The 20,334-nt window shown below is 36.0% G+C and overlaps 1 protein-coding gene across 1 annotated transcript in view; it reads left to right on the forward strand.

The window, feature by feature from the left end:
- LOC114901908 (platelet glycoprotein 4) overlaps window positions 1-20,334 on the forward strand; it is a 148,339-nt gene that overhangs the window by 8,024 nt on the left and 119,981 nt on the right. The window lies entirely within an intron of this gene.

Here is a 20,334-nt window from a genome sequence, read left to right on the forward strand (position 1 = left end):
GGACAATGTTCCATGTGCACTTGAGAAGAGAGTGTAATCTGCTGTGTTCAGGTGGAATGTCCTCTAAATAACAATTAAATCTATCTGGTCTATTGTGTCATTTAAAGCTTGTGTTTCCCTGTTAATTTTCTGTCTGGATGATCTGTCCATTGGTGTAATTGAGGTGTTAAAGTCCCCCACTATTATTGTGTTACTGTCGATTTCCTCTTTTATAGGTGTTAGCAGTTGCCTTATGTATTGAGGTGCTTCTATGTTGGATGCATATATATTTATAATTGTTATATCTTCTGCTTGGTTTGATCCCTTGATCATTATGTAGTGTCCTTCCTTGTCTCTTGTAACATTCTTTATTTTAAAGTCTGTTTTATCAGATATGAGTATTGTTACTCCAGGTTTCTTTTGATTTCCATTTGCATGGAATATCTTTTTCTGTCCCCTCACTTTCAGTCTGTATGTGTCCCTAGGTCTGAAGTGGATCTCTTGTAGACAGCATATGTACCGATCTTGTTTTTGTAACAATTCATCGAGCCTGTGTCTTTTGGTTTGGAGCATTTAATCCATTCACGTTTAAGGTAATTATTGATATGTATGTTCCTTTTACCAGTTTCTTATTTGTTTTGGGTTTGTTTTTGTTGGTCGTTTTCTTCTCTTGTATTTCCCACTTAGAGAAGTTCCTTTAGCATTTGTTGTAGAGCTGGTTTGGTGGTGCTGAATTCTTTTCACTTTTGCTTGTCTGTAAAGCTTTTGATTTTTCCATCGAATCTGAATGAGATCCTTGCCGGGTTCTTCCCTTCCATCACTTCAGATATACCGTGCCACTCCCTTCTGGCTTGTAGAGTTTCTGCTGAGAAATCAGCTGTTAACCTTATGGGAGTTCCCTTGTATATTATTTGTCATTTCTCCCTTGCTGCTTTCAGTAACTTTTCTTTGTGCTTAATTTTTGCCAGTTTGATTACTGTGTGTCTCAGAATGTTTCTCCTTGGGTTTATCCTGTATGGGACTCTCTGCGCTTCCTGGACTTGGGTGGCTATTTCCTTTCCCATGTTAAGGAAGTTTTTGACTATTACCACTTCAAATATTTTCTTGGGTCCTTTCTGTCTCTCTTCTCATTCTGGAACCCTTATAATGTGAATGTTGTTTTGTTTAATGTTGTCCCAGAGGTCTCTTAGGCTGTCTTCATTTCTTGTCATTCTTTTTTCTTTATTCTGTTCCATGGCAGTGAATTCCATCATTCTGTCTTCCAGATCAGTTATCCATTCTTCTGCCTCAGTTATTCTGCTATTGATTCTTTCTAGTCTATTTTTCATTTCAGTTATTATATTGTTCATCTGTTTGTTTGTTCTTTAATTCTTCTAGGTCTTTGTTAAACATTTCTTGCATCTTCTCAACCTTTGCCTCCATTCTTTTTCTGAGGTCCTGGATCATCTTCACTGTCATTACCCTGAAATCTTTTTTTGTAAGGTCTTCTATCTCCACTTCATTTCATTGTTTTTCTGGGGTTTTATCTTGTTTCTTCATCTGATACAAAGTCCTCTGCCTTTTCGTCTTGTCTGTCATTCTGTGAATATGGTTTTCATTCCACAGGCTGCAGGATTGTAGTTCTTGCTTCTGCATTCTGCCCTCTGGTGGATGAGGCTATCTAAGAGGCTTGTGCAAGTTTCCTGATGGGAGGGGCTGGTGGTGCATAGAGCTGGCTGTTGCTCTGGTGGACAGAGCTCAATAAAACTTATTCTGCTTGTCTGCTGATGGGTGGGGCTGAGTTCCATCCCTGTTGGTTGTTTGGCCTGAGGTCACCCAGCACTGGTAGCTACAGGTTCTTTGGTGGGACTAATGGTGGACTCTGGGAGGGCTCACACCAAGGAGTATTTCTCAGAACTTCTGCTGCCAGTGTCCTTGTCCCACCGCCACTCCCCCGCCTCTGCAGGAGACCCTCCAACACTAGCATGTAGGTCTGGTTCAGTCTCCTATGCAGTCACTGCTCCTTCCCCTGGGTCCCGATGTGCACACTGCTTTGTGTGTGCCCTCCAAGGGTGGAGTCTCTGTTTCACCCAGTCCTTTCGAAGTCCTGCAGTCAATCCCACTAGCCTTCAAAGTCTGATTCTCTAGGAATTCCTCCTCCCGTTGCCAGGCCCCCAGGTTGGGGAGCCTGACGTGGGGCTCAGAACCTTCCCTCCAGTGGGTGGATTTCTGTGGTGTAAGTGTTCTCCAGTTTGTGAGTCACCCACCCAGCAGTTATGGCATTTGATTTTATTTTGATTGTGCCCCTCCTACCATCTCATTGTGGCTTCTGATTTGTCTTTGTATATGGGGTATCTCTTTTGGTGAGTTCCAGTGTCTTCCTGTCAATGATTGTTCAGGAGTTCATTTTGATGATGCTGCTCTCGCAAGAGGGAGTGAGCACATGTCCTCCTACTCCACCATCTTCCATAAGAATTATTAATCAAGGCAACATCAGAAAGGGTCAAGGAAAACTATCCTTCTGTGACTTACGAATACACCTTTTCTTCTGTTAAAGAGGATGCATATATTTCTTTTTTTTTTTTAAGAAGATGTTGGGGGTAGGAGTTTATTAACTAATTAATTTATTTTTGCTGTGTTGGGTCTTCATTTCTGTGCAAGGGCTTTCTCTAGTTGTGGCAAGTGGGGGCCACTCTTCATCGCGGTGCATGGGCCTCTCACTATCGCGGCCTCTCTTGTTGCAGAGCACAGGCTCCAGACGTGCAGGCTCAGTAGTTGTGGCTCACGGGCCTAGTTGCTCCGCGGCATGTGGGATCCTCCCAGACCAGGGCTCGAACCCATGTCCCCTGCATTAGCAGACAGATTCTCAACCACTGCGCCACCAGGGAAGCCCCAGATGCATATATTTCTTAATCCTTATTTTATTCACTTATTTCAAAATCCTCCAGAGATTTTTTTTTCTCTAATTAAGTTGAAGGGTAAGTGGTAGTGGAAGCCACCCAATTCCATTATAATTATTCCCACAGTCTTGCTTAGGAAAGGTTTACTCTCTTGGAGGCAGTGTAAGTATAGAGGAGGATACGGGGCATCAGTGGATTGATAAGAATCTCTAAAAGAATTTACTTCCTTGATTACATCTGCACTTTGCCTAGAGCCTGATTTTGAGGCTTTCTACCTACTGACTCATCTTGACAACCAGCCAAAAGGCACACACAGGACGTGTGGCGGCTCATTCAGCCTTTTCTGCACTCAGGAGAAACCATTTCCATGCACAAAGTTATTCGTGTTAAAGTCCCACCTAGAAAAGTGTATGGAGTAGAAAATTTAGGAATTTAAAATTTTTGAAAACTTATTATGTTGTCCTGAGGCTCTCTAATCCTTATTTGAACCTCCCCTGCCCCACCTCCTCCTGTCTCCCCATAGACCCTGAAAATTTACTGCTTCCTCCTCAGTTTCCTGGAGGACAAACTATGGAAATCGGGAACTTACCTGGAAGATCTTTCTGAGCAGGGGACATGTTTTATTTATCCTTTTATTTTTGTCTCCCTTAGAGTACCTGAGGCATAGAAGACCCTTAAAACTTATGTATTGATTTTCTGACTGCTGTACTGACTAAATGTCTGTGTAAATGAAAGAAAAGCAGTGAATAATCATATTTATCAATACAGATACTTTACTACCTTCCTTGCCCTTCCTCTATTCTTTCAAGTTATTTTAAGAGGACGGTCATTGTAATTAGCTTATTCTTCATTATATTTTGCCTTTTTAAAAATACTTCTTAACACTGTTTTGGTTTATAGCCTGCTATACTTGTTATTTTAAAGGCCTCAAATTTAAGATAAAAACAAAACAACATGTAAAACTAGTGTGCCTTTGTAAATATTTGAAACCAATATATTTGTTTTTTTCTTGTTTTCTCTCCTTTTCTTTGTGTTTTGGAAACACTAAGCCCAAAGAAAGCACAATTTGTTCAAGTCAAGGAGGTCTTCCTCAGAGGGAATATAGTCTGCTTTCTTGTGGTTCTTTATCTTTTCCTATAAGGCTTTCAAAAAGGTAACATCAAGAACCTGTTATCCTTAACGACAATTGGGCAAATGCTTTATTTTGCCTGCTGTCTCATACCAGTTCTATGACTCTGTGATAATAAGAAGAAATTAAAGGAGTAAAAATATACCTGTCAGAGGTACAAAAAATAAAAAAGAAAGTGAAAAGGAAGTAGTAAGCAAAGTGGAACTCAAAGAGAGTAAGCAAAATGCAAATACAGAGTATTGTAAAGTAGGATATTAATAAATTATTGACATAAAAATCTGAGAAAAGTATGGGAGTTTATGAAGTCTGGGTGAAAACAGAAACTTGGAATTTCATGGTGGGTGATATGTAGAGATTATATAATAAAAAGTTTTCATGTCATGAAATAGAGCCCTGGATATTTTTCTCAAAGTAATTCTGCCAGTTCAGGGCCAAGACAAAGTTACAGTACAGTTTTTTCTGCTTGAAGCCATTAAAAAAGTTATTCATGTTATTAATATAAACTCTTTGAGAACAGAGATTTTTATCTGCTTCATTGTGGTGCCTCTACGGTCAAAAACAATGCCTGTCGATATTAGGCACTCAACTAGTATTTGTGGGATACATGAATGTGTACTGAATACATTGATTCATTAAGACAATTTTTGAAGGGTTTGTGAGATAGCTTCTATGTTAATAAGGTCCAAGATATATAAGCCCTGAAATATTTGATATTATTTTCTTAAATACTCTTGAAATTTTAGTAAATAGGTGGAATTATATGTAACTACTGATATTTGAACATTTTTCACCTATAGAGATAGCAATTTCGTGTTTCAATTGAAAAATCACTGACATAAATTCAATAATGTATCATTCTAAGACTATGAAAAAATAATAATTGTATATAGTGTTGGGAAAATAATATATCAGCTATGTTAATGATCTCTGATAATGGCAGAAAGGTTATTTATCTGATTAGGCTGGATGATTTAGGAAGAATCGTCCTGGAAGCTTGTTAAAATGTACATTTCTGAGTCCCCACCAATTGAGATTCTGGACTAGAAAATCAAGCCTAAACTCCTCAGCCTGGCATTCAAGGCCCTCTGAATCAGGTCGTAGCTTTGGTGTGGCGACCATCACCAGCTCTTCAGCAGCTCCGTACTACCCTGTTCACTCTCAGTCACACGTCTTTGCCGTCTGCTCTCTCTATGTAGAATGCTGCACTCGTGTGTCAAATTAATACATTTCCTGACCATTTCTTCACAGACTTACTTAACTGTTTGTTTATTGTCTGTCTCCCTCAGTAGCCAGTAAAATCCCCAGTGGCAGGACCATTCACCAGCATTTACCAAGACCTTGGGAAATTTCTCTGGTAAATAGAATGTGATCAATGAATATTTGTGATATCTATAGTTGAATGGCATGTGTACACTTTCCTGTAGTACAAGGCATAATGACATAAATATGAAATACAACTATACCAGCCATGCAGTAGGACTGCCGTGGGTGGGTTTATTAGCTCTCCTGGGATTGGGGAGTAGTTTTTGGAATGGCTTCATCAAATTGATGGCAAGTCAGAGTTGCATTTATGATTGAAGGCTAAGGATTTTCTCCATAGGCAAGGACTGACTGGGAGTCTTAGTTCTTTCTGTCTCTCTCTCTTTCTCTAGCTCTCGCTCTTTTCCTTGCTCTCCCTCAAAATGGCACATGTCGTATTTTTTCATTAATTTCTCATCTGTTGTTTTTTACTATCTACTCCTTATCATAGTTTGAGTATCTTAATTAGTGGCTTTGTCTTTTGTTTAACTAGTTTATTGTTATACTATGAGTGTTTTTCTCTTTCATAGTGAATTCCTATTATTTTTCTATAATTCTCTTGGTATTTGTGCTCAGTGTAAAAGGGAGTTGGCTTTTGGAAGCATTCCAGAAACTTTGACCTATGATTTACAACATTTACTTAATGAGACAAAAGAAAACAAACAAAAGAACATTTTTGAACATCCCCAGAGACTTTCCCCATTAACGTATAATTTTAGATTGTTTCAGTTCCTGCTATTGGCAGTCTTAGGAGCTGCCAGTTCACACAGTGCCTTCAAATTTACATGAGAAGGCAATGAGAACATATGGGAACAAAGTTCTGTTTTTCATATTCTCCACTTTAACCTTTCCCTTTAAAATTAAGTCAGCATGAGAGGAAATAAACACTTTTTGTCTCCATTGTACAATGTGAGTGATATCCTCCTCCATTTCCCCAATTATAATCAGGTTCCAGATGGCTGCCTTAACATGCGAATTTTCAATCAGGTTGACTCCAAAGAGCAGTTTAGCAAGTATTTTTACCAGGTGGAGGCCAACTGTTTCTAAGATTGGAGCCAAAGGGCCAAATAGTAATCCAAAGCTGTTCACAGACTTACAACTCAAATTTGGAGCAAGATATCTTGTGTTAAAGAACTATTTGACATTTCACCTGAGAAACGAAAAACAATTATGAGAAGACAACTTAGAATTGATGCAGCACTCTGTAGCTGTCAAAAAAACTGGGACTTGTTTTGCAAAATATTTTATGAACAATTATCAAGATGTAAAAGTTAAAGGGGAAATAGAAAGAATGATTAAAAACCACTGCTTTTTCTGAGCTATTTCTCCTGCTTCATGGGAAAAGAAAAGAAAGAAACAAGTGCTTGTGAAAATCCATAGATCTAAGAATTTTACCCATTTTTGTTTTTATAAAAGGGAAACCAAAAAGCATGAAATATCAACTGCTTCATCCTGGTCATACGTGAAATGGAATTGCGTAGATAGATATTTATTCCCTGTAGTGTTCACACTTAATGATTTGACATTTTATTGACTTCAGAATTAAAAACCAAAATTCTCAGTCTTAAACCTTAGAGGGGAAAAATATTCTAAATCTAAAGTTTTACCTTTCCACAATGGTTATACTATTTTATTGAATAACTGAGTCTCTCTCTCTCTCTCTTTTAAGGAAGACTTGACAAATTTATATCAACTTCTAATTCATTAACTAATTCATTAACTAATTCATTATTCATATTCTAATTCATTAACTAATTCATTAACTCAGGTAGATATCATTATAGTTTTCCTTAATTATTTGTTGAGATATTTCCTTTCTATCAAATATTTTTGTTACGGGTTACATTCTCTTTCTAGATAGTTTCAGCAATTACAAAACTTCATCATTTAAGAAACTGGTTTTTTTTCCCCCCACAATATAAAATACGTTGGTGATATTTTAAGTAGCAATGATTTTTGTTTATTGAGCTCCGTTTGTGTATGAAACATTGGGGCAAGAAATGTGCACATGTTATCTCTAATTTATTAGCATTTTCTCGTGTATAACAGTGGGTAGTAATGGTGTTTACCTCTTTGTGCTGTTGTGAAGAGCTGGTAAATGAAAGCACTTAGAATAATGCTGGCCACATGGTAATATCTGTATGTGTTAAGTATTATTTAATATAATACCTATAAAATATAATGTTTATATTTACATGTTACCTAACAGAATTGTCCCATAAGGTTAATATTTAAATGTTGAGAAAATTGAAGCTTAGGAGTTTAAGTAACTGGCCCAATTTTACGAAGTATAGAAGACAAAATTTCGAACTCCAAAGCCCAAGTTTGTAAGCTCCCTCTCCTGAAGTTGCTTCAGTATTTCCCAAACCACATGGAGTTCCCAGTGTATGGAATATAAATGTGAGGGGGAACTGAGCCTTAGAACACGTGCCAAGTTATAGAGATGCCTACCATGTTTACGGGAGAAGCACTGGCCTGAATTCTGCTCTACACATGGGGTCTTTTATTCCATTTTGTGTTTACTGGATGCTACTCCTTTTTTCAAGTCCTACTTTTGTCTTAGGTTTGTTACTTTCTGACTCTCTTACCCATTCTCCCTCTGATTCCATCTTTCATCTCCATGCTAAGAGGAGGAAGGTTACTCTAGTTTAAAGTAAAACCATCCAATCTTTCCTAGTGAAAACCAGAAAGGTTTTCCCCTGCAGCTTCTCAGTAATCAGTAGGCATGGCACATTTGTCTCAATTAGTCCCAAAGACTTTCTTAATTTTAGTTTGCAGTTTTTAATGGTGGCTAGGAATATCTCAAATGACTCTGAAAGGATTAAGGTAGGCTCTCTTAAGTGACTGTGTGAATTTGTATTGAAGAAACGCATTTTTTGGTGAATATGATGCTAGAACCAAACAGTGTGATTGCTGTGAGGAAGGAAAGCTTATCTCTCCATAAAAAAAAAGTCTGACAGAAAATAATTTCATTTCCCTTTTTGATGTATCACATGATCTTTGTAAAAGCAAAACTAGATGGAAATAAAGATGTTTTAGGCAAGAATCCATAAGTCAGGAAGAAATTGAGAGGGGGAACTACTTTGAGATTTCATTTTCATCTTTGCTAGTATACATATATGTGCTTATCTAGGTCAAGAGACCCCTGTGCCTCTTTAATTAATGAATTATAAACATGTAATTACTGGGAAAAAAGTCAAGAAGAAAAGTCATCCTGCAACTTCCTGCCTTTCTTTCAGTCAGTAGTATAGGCAGAGCTTCCGTCACTGTTCCTGTCTCTCAGTGTTAGCCTTCATCCTAATGACCCAGAGGTAACCTTTCCTGATTATAAGATCTTCCAGCAAGAATAAATCAATTAGAATTTCTCCTACAGAGTTGCTGTGGAAATTGGGACTACTTACAATGATATTTCTCAAGATACTACACTAAAATGGTTACTGTGAATAGTTGCATGCTTTAAATCTGGCTAAGTAATTTATCAGGACATAGAACTTACATTTATAATTTATGAGACATCCAGAAACTATAGTAAGGTTTCTGTTTTTCTTGCTTTTACTATCTCTGGGCTGCAAATCCTTGAATGAAGGTAGCTGTCACAGCATGTCTAACTTGAGAATAACTGAAGGAGTCAAAATTATCTGTTGAGAATGACTAAACACTTAGTGTGAAGTAAGATATTTGAGAACTAACTTAGGAATACTTATCATGCATACTGAGAAACTGGAAAGTTCTAACAACTTCCAGGTGCTCATCTCTCAATGATAACATTTATTTATGAGACTAAATATATTCTTATATGCTTAGTAATTCATTCCTTTTTTGATGAGTCAGTATCTCTTCTGTTTAGCCAATTTCCACATCTCTAAAAAACATTTTCTGTTTTGCTTAATTTACCAAATGTTATGACCTTTAATTTTCCTCTTATGACTCAGAATCCTATGACATGCACAAGTTTGAACACGTAATATGTGTGTCTATGGAGGGTGGGGATAAATAAATGTTGATTTCACTTGACTGAAACTCAGGTTCAAGTCTTAATAGGTACTTTTTGGATGTAAAAAATTATCTGGTAGGGAATGATCCTAATCATCAGAATTTTTTTGATCATCTAAAAAATTGTCAATAACTTATGGGGAATTTTAATTTTCTTTTCCAAATTTTTCACTAGTTTATCATGTTGAAAATATTTATAGTGTTTTATTGTTGCTTTTGCGGTTTATTTGTTTTATTTTTCTTCACTAATTTTTTATGAAGCCAGTTCTACTCACCAAATACATGTACTAGATACATATCTCTCTCTCTAATTCAATTAAAGTATGCGAGACATTAGGTGCTATGGACTGAATGTGTCCTACCAAAATTCAATATGTAGAAGTATTAATTCCCAATGTGTTGGTATTTAGTGATGGGACCTTGGGGAGGTAATTAGGTTTAGATGAGATCATGAGGGCAGAGCCCCTGTGATGGGATTAATACCTTTAAAAGAAGATGGAGGGACCAGAGCTTGTTTTCCTTGCAAGAAGGGAGCTGTCTATAAACCAGGAAGAGAGGCCTCACCAAGAACCTGACCATGCTGATCTTGACTTCCAGCATCCAAAACTGTGAGAAATAACTGTTGTTTAAACCACCCAGTCTATGATATTTTTATAGCATTATGAACTGACTAAGATATTAGGGTTTATCTCCTGAGTGTTCTTTTTTTGAATTGTTTATATTGTATGCATAGATGAGTGAGATGTGCACTAAGCCCACATGGAGCTTACAACCTAGAGCAGAAATCAGAATACATATACCAGCTGCTACAATACAAACTAAAAATTAAGTGATAGTATGAGAGCCACATCCCATCTGCCATATAAAGAAGAAAAGAAAAGAAAAGAGAAAGAATATTTCCAGCTTAAGGAGTTGTTTTACCCTTGAGGAACAAATTAGATTAAAAAATTTTTTTAACATTTATTATCAAAATTTCAAAATTATGGAAATCAGAAAGGACAGTATAGTGAAACCTATATACCCAATCCCTTAGATTCAACTGTTATTAACATTTTGCCATATTTGCTTCAAAAAATTAGATTTTGATGGTGGAAAAGCCAGTATAGACATTTTAGTTAAAAGAAACTTTATAAAGAAAGGCACTGGAGTAAAGTCACTCAGGGATTGCTTAAGAAGAAGACATAAGAGGATAAGGGACAAAAGAGAAACCAAGGTTATCATATAACTTGCATTTGGATCATATGAACATCAAGCTCTAGAACATGTGTAATGGGATGCTGGGGAGAGAAGGGATCTAACTTCTTTTGTGTAAAGCCCTATGCTGCATGTTCTCATCTGTATTATTTTATATAAGATGTTCTGAACTTCTTCTGTAGATAACAGATTTTTTTTTCTTCAGAGGTACTATTTGGAAAGAATTTCTAACATGTTGGGTTGAATGGCTTTCAGGGAAGAAAGAATGGAAGCATGGAGGTCAGTTTAGAGGGCTAGGTATGTGAGTACTAATGAAAGAAAACTGAGTACAGGACATGGCGAAGGACAAGGAGCACATTTGCTAATACAATTTTAGTTAACTTTCAAGGATGTGGCAACTGACTTGGTGTGGATCATGAAGGGAAAGAAGAGGCAGAATTAAGAAGGGAATAATAATAAGCTGATATTTAATGAAAACTTACTCTGTGTCAAGCACAATGCTAAATATCTTAAATTATATGTTTGTGATTCTCAAAGTCACATGCCATTGGTTTTCCTAGTTTTGAAAAGAAGAAATTGAGGCAGAAAGAAGTTAGAACACTTTTATGGATAAAAAGAACTTGCAAGTAGAAGACTATCTTGCAAGTCCAGTCCTATAGTTTGATTCTACAAGCTCTCACTTTTCTACTTTACCTCCCTAAAATGCAGTTACAAGGAGATTTGAGTCTTAATGAAGGAAAAAGGGATGATGCTATTAATAATGACAATAGGAAAAACTAGCCACGGAGAATGATAATGAGTTTGGTTTGGATACTGAAGCAGAAACTCTGGCTGTCATGTCCATTTTCCTCTCCTTCCACAATCAATTTCCTTCCAATTTTTATTACCTGGTTGTCTAGAGTAAAGAATACATTTTCCAGCTTCTCTTGCAAACAGGTGTTGAAATGTGACAAAATTCAGGCCAGTAGGAAGGAAATGAAATGCTACGTTTAGTTTCCAAGAAATGTCATTAAGGAACAAATTTATGCTTCTCTTCCACCCCTTCACCCTGATAGATGGAAGGCAGGGGCCATGGCTGAAGCTTCAGCAGGAATTCTGAAAGATTTATTGTTCGGGTCATAAGACCGGAAGCCACAACCAAACAATAATAAGATAGAAGTCTCCTGGATCCCTGCTACTGTGAAATTAGAGGGAGAATAAACTTGTTTAAATTATGATTACTCTAATATTTTTCCCATGTGAAAAGCATAATCTTGTCCTACCAGATACAAACATACTGATTTTGATTTATGTTGCTTCCTCAAACATTCTTTTTTCCTATTGTGTAAAAGTAATAAGTACCTTCAATTTCTAAATGCCTGTATTTTTATTTACATGTTGTTCTCATTTACCATCTTAGACACACTGAATTGTTATTTTTAGCAATGTGGTTTTGGTTAATATTCCTTTCTTCTGTGAAAACATTTTGTGTAGCTGGAAAGAACTTAGAAGTCAGATATGATTTAGGGCTAAATCTCACCTATGCCATATATTAGCTATATATTCGTGAAAAATTCCTCAATCTTGCCGAAAATTATTTTTCTCAGCTGTAAAAACAAAAAAGAATATCTGCCACAGAATTTGCTGTATAGATTAAATAAACTAATATATAGAAAATGTTAAGTAAAAACTTAGTTGTCCTCTAGTTCATGAACAGTGCTTGGCACACAGTGAGTGATATTTGTTGAGTGAATTCTAGTTTTACAGATGGAAACCCCCAAATAAATGTAGTCCAAGTATTGAACTCAAAACCGTATTGTGAAAACTCTGGTCAAGAAAGACTGAGGAGCTATTACCATTTTTTTTTTTTTCTCTTAGAGTTGACTATTAACAGAATGCCTTATGTAACTTTTTTTTAAACATCTTTATTGGAGCATAATTGCTTTACAATGGTCTTATGTAACTTTTGATTCAAATTTTTATGAAAGAAAAGAGTTCACAGAGAAGTAAGTTCCTGGATGAAAAAGGGCTTAAATATGCATGTCAGTTTCTCAAAATTTACAGAGTACTTAGGTAATACAAAAGTAATGCGAATATTTGATTTTCATAACATATAGTATCCCTTAATTCTGATTCTTAGTTGAACTCTGGTGACCTAGTCATATAAATTTACGAACTAGTCATATGAATTTATCACATTTAAAAGGCAGTAGATGCTAATATTAGAATTGTTTATATAATTGTTATATAATTATATATAATTGTTATATAATTATGTATAATTGTTATATAATTATCATCATCAAATAAATAAATGCATAAATATGGTAATAGTTGGAAAACCTTCAGTGAAAAAGAAATGTTTCTAGAATCAGTCAGGAGTTTTATATGGAGCATCTTATTTGGTTATCAAATGAATGTTTGATTTCCAAGAAAATTGTGGGAACCTTAAGAAAATATGTGTCTCTTTAGAATGAACTGTTAAGCATCTATCTAGTCCTTATGGGGCTTTGGCTTGTTCCAAGTTACTTCCCTAAATAACTGATAAATGTATAATATAAGATAAATAATTGAAGAAGGGTCTATGTAGTCTGGAATTCAAGGAGAATTTTGGTGCGGGAAAGAAGGGTTTAAGCACAAAAACAGGAAGGGGAATGAGTTACTAAGGAATGGCACCTCAGTGCTGGGAATTATGGATTGGATCTACCTTTGATGTTTTGGGAGATGCAGTTATAGATACGCATTGCTTTAAATGACTTGAGTTTTTGGAGTGCGTTCCGTTGAATGTGGCACTTGGTGGACTTGGAGATAGTGCTTGGCCTGTTATTTATGTTACCTGGTGGTTGTAATATGAAAAGGTTTTCAATTTTTACTTCCTAATAAGTGTCGTTCTAACTGGATATAAAGAGATAATGGAGATATTGAGACGATTCGACTCTTTGGCTCAGATATGCATCTGAAACTGTGTGGAGCGGTCATTCCAGGTGACACAATGTTGGTGTATTAGATGCAGGAACTCTGGAGCTAAGCATAAAGTAGTGATTGATTCTTAGTAACTAATCTCAAACTGGGGCATGTGTGTTTTGTGTGCATTCCGAGTATCCTTTGGAAGAGGAAAAGTAAAAGTACAATAAAAGATGAAATCATGAGGATGCTTATAGGTATAGTTATGCGTCTTCCTTGTTCTGAAATAGAAGGTAGGCTCCTTTAGATGGAGACCAGGTCTGGTTTATTCCTAGCCTTAGGACAGCAGTTATTTATTAAATGAATACAAGTGGAGAATTTAAATGACCATCCCACATTATGCTAAAACAATCTCTCCTTTTGGGGGTGTGTGTTTGTATGCATATATTATAGACTACAAGTGAGAGTTCATATATATGTATATATGTCATATATATACAAATATAAGTCATAAAATGTGTATATGTGTATATATATGCAAGATAATAATAGTAATGATAATTATAGTTAACATGTGTTAAACTTTTATTATGTTCTAGACACAGTGCTAGTCACTGAAGTGTTCTGTTTAAGAATAACATAATTCCATTAACTATAAAATTTCTACAAACATTGATTGTACTATTAGGAAAATGAATATGAATAAAATATCGAATGGTTAGTGGTAGTGCAAAATATAAACCCACATATATTTGACTTCAGAGACAATGCTCTTAAGCAGTGTGTGTACATTTATAAAGATGTCTAAAAGATCAGATGGACAACAAGTATGCTTTTACTGACTCTTTTTTTTACTGAATTAAGTATAATTCACTTCTAACAAAATGTTTAAAAATGTTTTCACTTCTATATGCAGTCTCATATACATGCACAGAATAAAGAAAATGCTATTCCAGTTATATCATTCTCTTATTTTTAAGATGATAGTCTAAAGTGGTAAAGTGAACCAGTGAAGCTAGTTAATTGTGAATGTATTCACAGTAAACTATATTATTACTTGCTCTTTTTGAATAAAGCAGGAATCTGATTCATAGTGGTATTCATTACCTACATCTATATAAGCACAAAACAGAATACTATTGATATATAGAACATAATTGTATTATATAAATTATGAAATCAGAATTATTTTTATCTCTACTCTTTTTATTGGTTTGGAATCATAGGTTTGACCTCTGGATAAGTCTTTAGTCTGTGAACCTCTTTGCAGGTTCCTCAGCTCTTAGCCTGGACATGTTCCAGAGCTCTCTCATGTCCTGGACTCTACTCAACGTTGGCAGCCTTCTAAGTCACCTGATAAATTCGTTGGAGCAGTATTCTCAAATGTCATATATGCTGCTTCCGAAATCCAAATAGACTAACCAAACTATGTACTTCTTTCTTAGAGGTAGCATATACAAGGTACAATAACCTGCTCTTTTCCTTTAAGGGGATATCCTAAAAATCACCAGGCTCCTATGACCCTTTCTGATGATCTGGCCCATGAATCCTGGTAGGTTTATCTTCCACCCTCTAGTTCAAAAGTGTCTAACAAGGCCATCCAGAGTACTTGGGCTTTATATTCACCAGTTCCAATTTGTATGTCACTTTCTCTCTATATATAGAACCAGAGTGACATGTGCAGAATATGAAGCATCCTGTGTACTGTATTACGACAGAGAGCAAGAACTTTAACGAAGCCTAGGACCATGACTGTAAATGCTTATTGATGCCATTCCCATGTAAAGGCAGACTGATTTTTAAAATTCTCTTTATTGATGGGGATGGAAAAAATATATTTGTGAGATCAATGGATACATACTAAGTGCTGTAGGTTGCGTTGATGTGTTCCAGTAAAAATAACACATCCACATTGCAGCTGTAAACGGAGCCACTTAATAAGTCCAAGGTATTCCATTGTCATCCATATGGTTTTTGCAAAATACGGCTGTAATGTATGACAGTAGAGAAGGACCAGGTTAATAACCACATATTTTTGTTTTGTTTGAGGAAATATTCTGAAGACACTCGTTAATGCATATTCCATTTGTCCTCTTTGGTGCTTTATTTCCCTTGGAATTGATGGGAATAAAAATAAAGAGAATTCCTGGCCCCAATTATCCTTAACTATTTTTGGCTGGATAATCCATTTTTTCTATGTTTAGGATAGATTGTTTCCAGCTGAGTCACAAGATAATTCAAATGGAAGTAATCTATCCTAAACATAGATATTCTATTAACTAGCCCAGAGCTTTTAGCATCTGGCTGTGGACATGTTGTGTTTTTTTGTTTGTTTTTTGTTTTTTCCAGTATCTCTGCTGCACATTTACCCAAGTAAACAGAATTTGCAAGCATTGGTCCAGCCATCTGAACTTTTAGTAAACTCCACAGCTGATTTTTGCACTATTGGGTTGAAAACTTGTTAAAGTCAATTAAGTTTCTCTTTGTCTTAAACCATCTCTTTCAAAGCTCTATTTTGATTATATTTTTCTGCTTTACTCATGCTCACGAGATATATATTAAGATGATGGCCTAGGACCTAAGAAAATACTATGCATCTCAATTAACTAATTATTCTTATTTTTAAATAATTATGGGGCTTCTCTGGTGGCGCAGTGGTTGAGAGTCCGCCTGCCGATGCAGGGGACACGGGTTCGTGCCCTGGTCCGGGAAGATCCCACATGCCGCGGAGCGGCTGGGCCCGTGAGCCATGGCCGCTGAGCCTGCGTGTCCGGAGCCTGTGCTCTGCAACGGGAGAGGCAAATAGTGAGAGGTCCGTGTACCGCAAAAAAAAAAAAGAAAAAGAAATTCATAAATAATTATGGTCTCTCTTTCTAGGACTCTGTGGCCTTCAGTTCCTGGTGTTGGTTATCTTATGTAATGGACTTTTTTCCAAATTTCATTCTTAGAATCTAAGTTCATATGGGAAAAATAAATAACTCTTATGGAGGGTTTGGATTATATCAACTCTGTATTAGTAAGTTATGGCTCTTTAGGCTTAGGCTTTTTCTTCCTTGTACACTTTTATTCATTTATTTAAAAAAAATTTATTGGTGTTATAGTTGATTTAAAATGTTGTGTTAGTTTCAGGTGTACAGCAAAGTGAATCTGTTATACATATACATATATCCACTCTTTTTTAGATTCTTCTCCCATATAGGCTCTTATATAGTATTGAGTAGACTTCCCTGTGCTATATACAGTAGGTCCTTGTACAGTTTTAAATATTACAGGGGTGGCCATAGAACTATTTGAAGTTTGAAAATATGAGTCTCTTGATATATGAAGTTGTTGTTGTTTTTGTTGATCCTTAGTATCCTAGCATGGAAACTGAAAAACAGAGAAAACTCTTCATGTGCTCTATGTTAGGGCAATCTGAATATATTCACATTACTCAATACGACTTAATGCTTTTAGAACCCTTGGTTTTAGTTCTTTTTTAAAAATTTTGTTTCTTTACTTTTAAGTAATATTTGCAAATGTTTAAAGATATAGAACCTCTAAAAAGAAGGAGTGCAATCTATGTCCCGTTTCTAGAGTCTGGGTTCAAATCCTTGCTTCACCACTTATTAGCTGGATGAGCTTTGGCTTATTAACCTTCAGTGCCTCTGTAAAATAGAGATGGAAGTATCAACTTTATAAGTTGTAATACATTGAAGTATTTTAGAATAGTGTATGGCATGTAATATCATCTATTCTTTTTTTTGAATTTTATTTATTTTTTTTAAGCAGCAGGTTTTTAATAGTTACCCATTTCATACATATTAGTGTATATATGTCAATCCCAATTTCCCAGTTCATCACACCACCCCCCTGCCGCTTTCCCCCCTTGGGGTCCATACGTTTGTTCTCTACATCTGTGTCTCAATTTCTGCCCTGCAAACCAGTTCATCTGTACTATTTTTCTAGGTTCCATATATATGCGTTAATACACAATATTTGTTTTTCTCTTTCTGACTTACTTCACTCTGTATGACAGTCTCTAGATTCATCCATGTCTCTACAAATGATCCAATTTCGTTCCTTCTCATGGCTGAGTAATATTTCATTGTATATACATACCACATCTTCTTTACCCATTCATGTGTCGATGGGCATTTAGGTTGCTTCCATGACCTGGCTATTGTAAATAGGGCTTCAATGAACATTGGGGTGCATGTGTTTTTTTGAATTATGGTTTTCTCTGGGTATATGTCCAGTAGTGGGATTGCTAAATCATATGGTAATTCTATTTTTAGCTTTTTTAAGGAACCTCCATACTGTTCTCCATAGTGGCTGTATCAATTTACATTCCACCAACAGTGCAAGAGGGTTCCGTTTTCTCCGCACCCTCTCCAGCATTTGTTGTTTGTAGATTTTCTAATTATGCCAATTCTAACTGGTGTGAGGTAATACCTCATTGTAGTTTTGATTTCCATTTCTCTAATAATTAGTGATGTTGAGCAGCTTTCCCTGTGCCTCTTGGCCATCTGTATGTCTTCTTCGGAGAAATGTCTATTTAGGTCTTGTGCTCATTTTTGGATGGGGTTGTTTGTTTTTTTAATATTGAGCTGCATGAGCTGCTTGTAAATTTTGGAGATTAATCCTTTGTCAGTTGTTTCATTTGCAACTATTTTCTCCCATTCTGAGGGTTGTCTTCTCGTCTTGTTTTGGTTTCATTTGCTGTGCAAAAGCTTTGAAGTTTCATTAGGTCCCATTTGTTTATTTTTGTTTTTATTTCCATTACTCTAGGAGGTGGATCAAAAAAGATCTTGCTGTGATTTATGTCAAAGAGTGTTCTTCCTATGTTTTCCTCTAACAGTTTTATAGTGTCTAGTCTTACATTTAGGTCTCGAATCCATTTTGAGTTTATTTTCGTGTGTGGTGTTAGGGAGTGTTCTAATCTCATTCTTTTACATGTAGCTGTCCAGTTTTCCCAGCACCACTTATTGAAGAGACTCTCTTTTCTGCATTGTATATCCTTGCCCCCTTGGTCATAGATTAGTTGACCATAGGTGCGTGGGTTTATCTCTGGGCTTTCTATCCTGTTCCATTGATCTATATTTCTCTTTTTGTGCCAGTACCATATTGCCTTGATTACTGTAGCTTTGTAGTATAGTCTGAAGTCACAGAGCCTGCTTCCTCCAACTCCATATTTTTCCCCCAAGACTGCTTTGGCCATTTGGGGTCTTTTGTGTTTCCATACAAATTGTGAATTTTTTTGTTCTAGTTCTGTGAAAAATGCCAGTGGTAGTTTGATAGGGATTGCATTGAATCTGTAGATTGCTTTGGGTAGTAGACTCATTTTCACAATGTTGATTCTTCCAATCCAAGGACATGGTATATTTCTCAATCTGTTTGTATCATTTTTAATTTCTTTCATCAGTGTCTTATGGTTTTCTGCATTCAGGTCTTTTGTGTCCCTAGATAGGTTTATTCCTAGGTATTTTATTCTGTTTGTTGCAATGGTAAATGGGAGTGTCTGCTTAATTTATCTTTACGATTTTTCATCATTAGTGTATAGGAATGCAAGAGATTTCTGTGCATTAATATTGGATCCTGCAACTTTACCAAATTCATTGATTAGGTCTAGTAGTTTTCTGGAGGCCTCTTTAGCATTATCTATATATAGTATGATGTCATCTGCAAACAGTGACAGTTTTACTTATTCTTTTCCAATTTGGATTCCTTTTATTTCTTTTTCTTCTCTGATTGCCATGGCTAGGACTTCCAAAACTATGTTGAATAATAGTGGTGAGAGTGGCCATCCTTGTCTTCTTCCTGATCTTAGAGGAAATGCTTTCAGTTTTTCACCATTGAGAGTGATGTTTGCTGTGGGTTTTGTCATATATGGTCTTTATTATGTTGAGGTAGGTTCCCTCTTTGCCTACTTTCTGGAGAGTTTTTGTAATAAATGGGTGTTGAATTTTGTCAAAAGCTTTTTCTGCATCTATTGAGATGATCATATGGTTTTCTTCAATTTGTTAATATGGTGTATCACGTTGATTGATTTGCATATATTGAAGAATCCTTGCATCCTTGGGATAAACCCCACTTGATCATGGTGTGTGATCCTTTTAATGTGTTGTTGGATTCTGTTTGCTAGTATTTTGTTGAGGATATTTGTATCTATATTCATCAGGGATATTGGTCTGTAATTTTCTTTTTTTGTAGTATCTTTGTCTGGTTTTGGTATCAGGGTGATGGTGGCCTCATAGAATGACGTTGGGAGTGTTCCTTCCCCTGCATTTTTTGGGAAGAGCTTGAGAAGGATGGGTGTTAACTCTTCTCTAATGTTGGAGAGAATTCACCTGTGAAGTGAGCTGGTCCTGGACTTTTGTTTGTTGGAAGTTTTTAAATCACAGTATCAATTTCATTACTTGTGATTGGTCTGTTCAGATTTTCTATTTCTTCATGGTTCAGTCTTGGAAGGGTATACTTTTCTAAGAATTTGTCCATTTCTTCCAGGTTGTCCATTTTATTGTCATAGAGTCACTTGTTGTAGTCTCTCAGGATACTTTGTATTTCTGTGGTGTCTGTTGTAACTTCTCCTTTTTCATTTCTAATTTTATTGATTTGAGTCCTCTCCCTCTTTTTCTTGAGTCTGGCTAATGGTTTATCAATTTTGTTTATCTTCTGAAAGAACCAACTTTTAGTTTTATTGACCTTTGCTCTTGTTTGCTTTGTTTCTATTTCATTTATTTCTGCTCCGATCTTTATGATTTCTTTCCCTCTGCCAACTTTGGGTTTTGTTTTTTCTTCTTTCTCTAGTTCCTTTAGGTGTAAGGTGAGATTGTTTATTTGAGATTTTTCTTCTTTCTTGGGGTAGGATCATATTGCTATAAAATTCCCTCTTAGAACTGCTTTTGCTGCATCCCATAGGTGTGGGATCGTCGTGTTTTCATTGTCATTTGTCTCTAGGTATTTTTAGATTTCCTCTCTGATTTCTTCAGTTATCTC

The sequence above is a fragment of the Monodon monoceros genome, unplaced genomic scaffold, assembly GCF_005190385.1.
Source record: "Monodon monoceros isolate NGI ecotype Baffin Bay Population unplaced genomic scaffold, NGI_Narwhal_1 Super_Scaffold_2, whole genome shotgun sequence".
NCBI classification, from domain to species: domain Eukaryota; kingdom Metazoa; phylum Chordata; class Mammalia; order Artiodactyla; family Monodontidae; genus Monodon; species Monodon monoceros.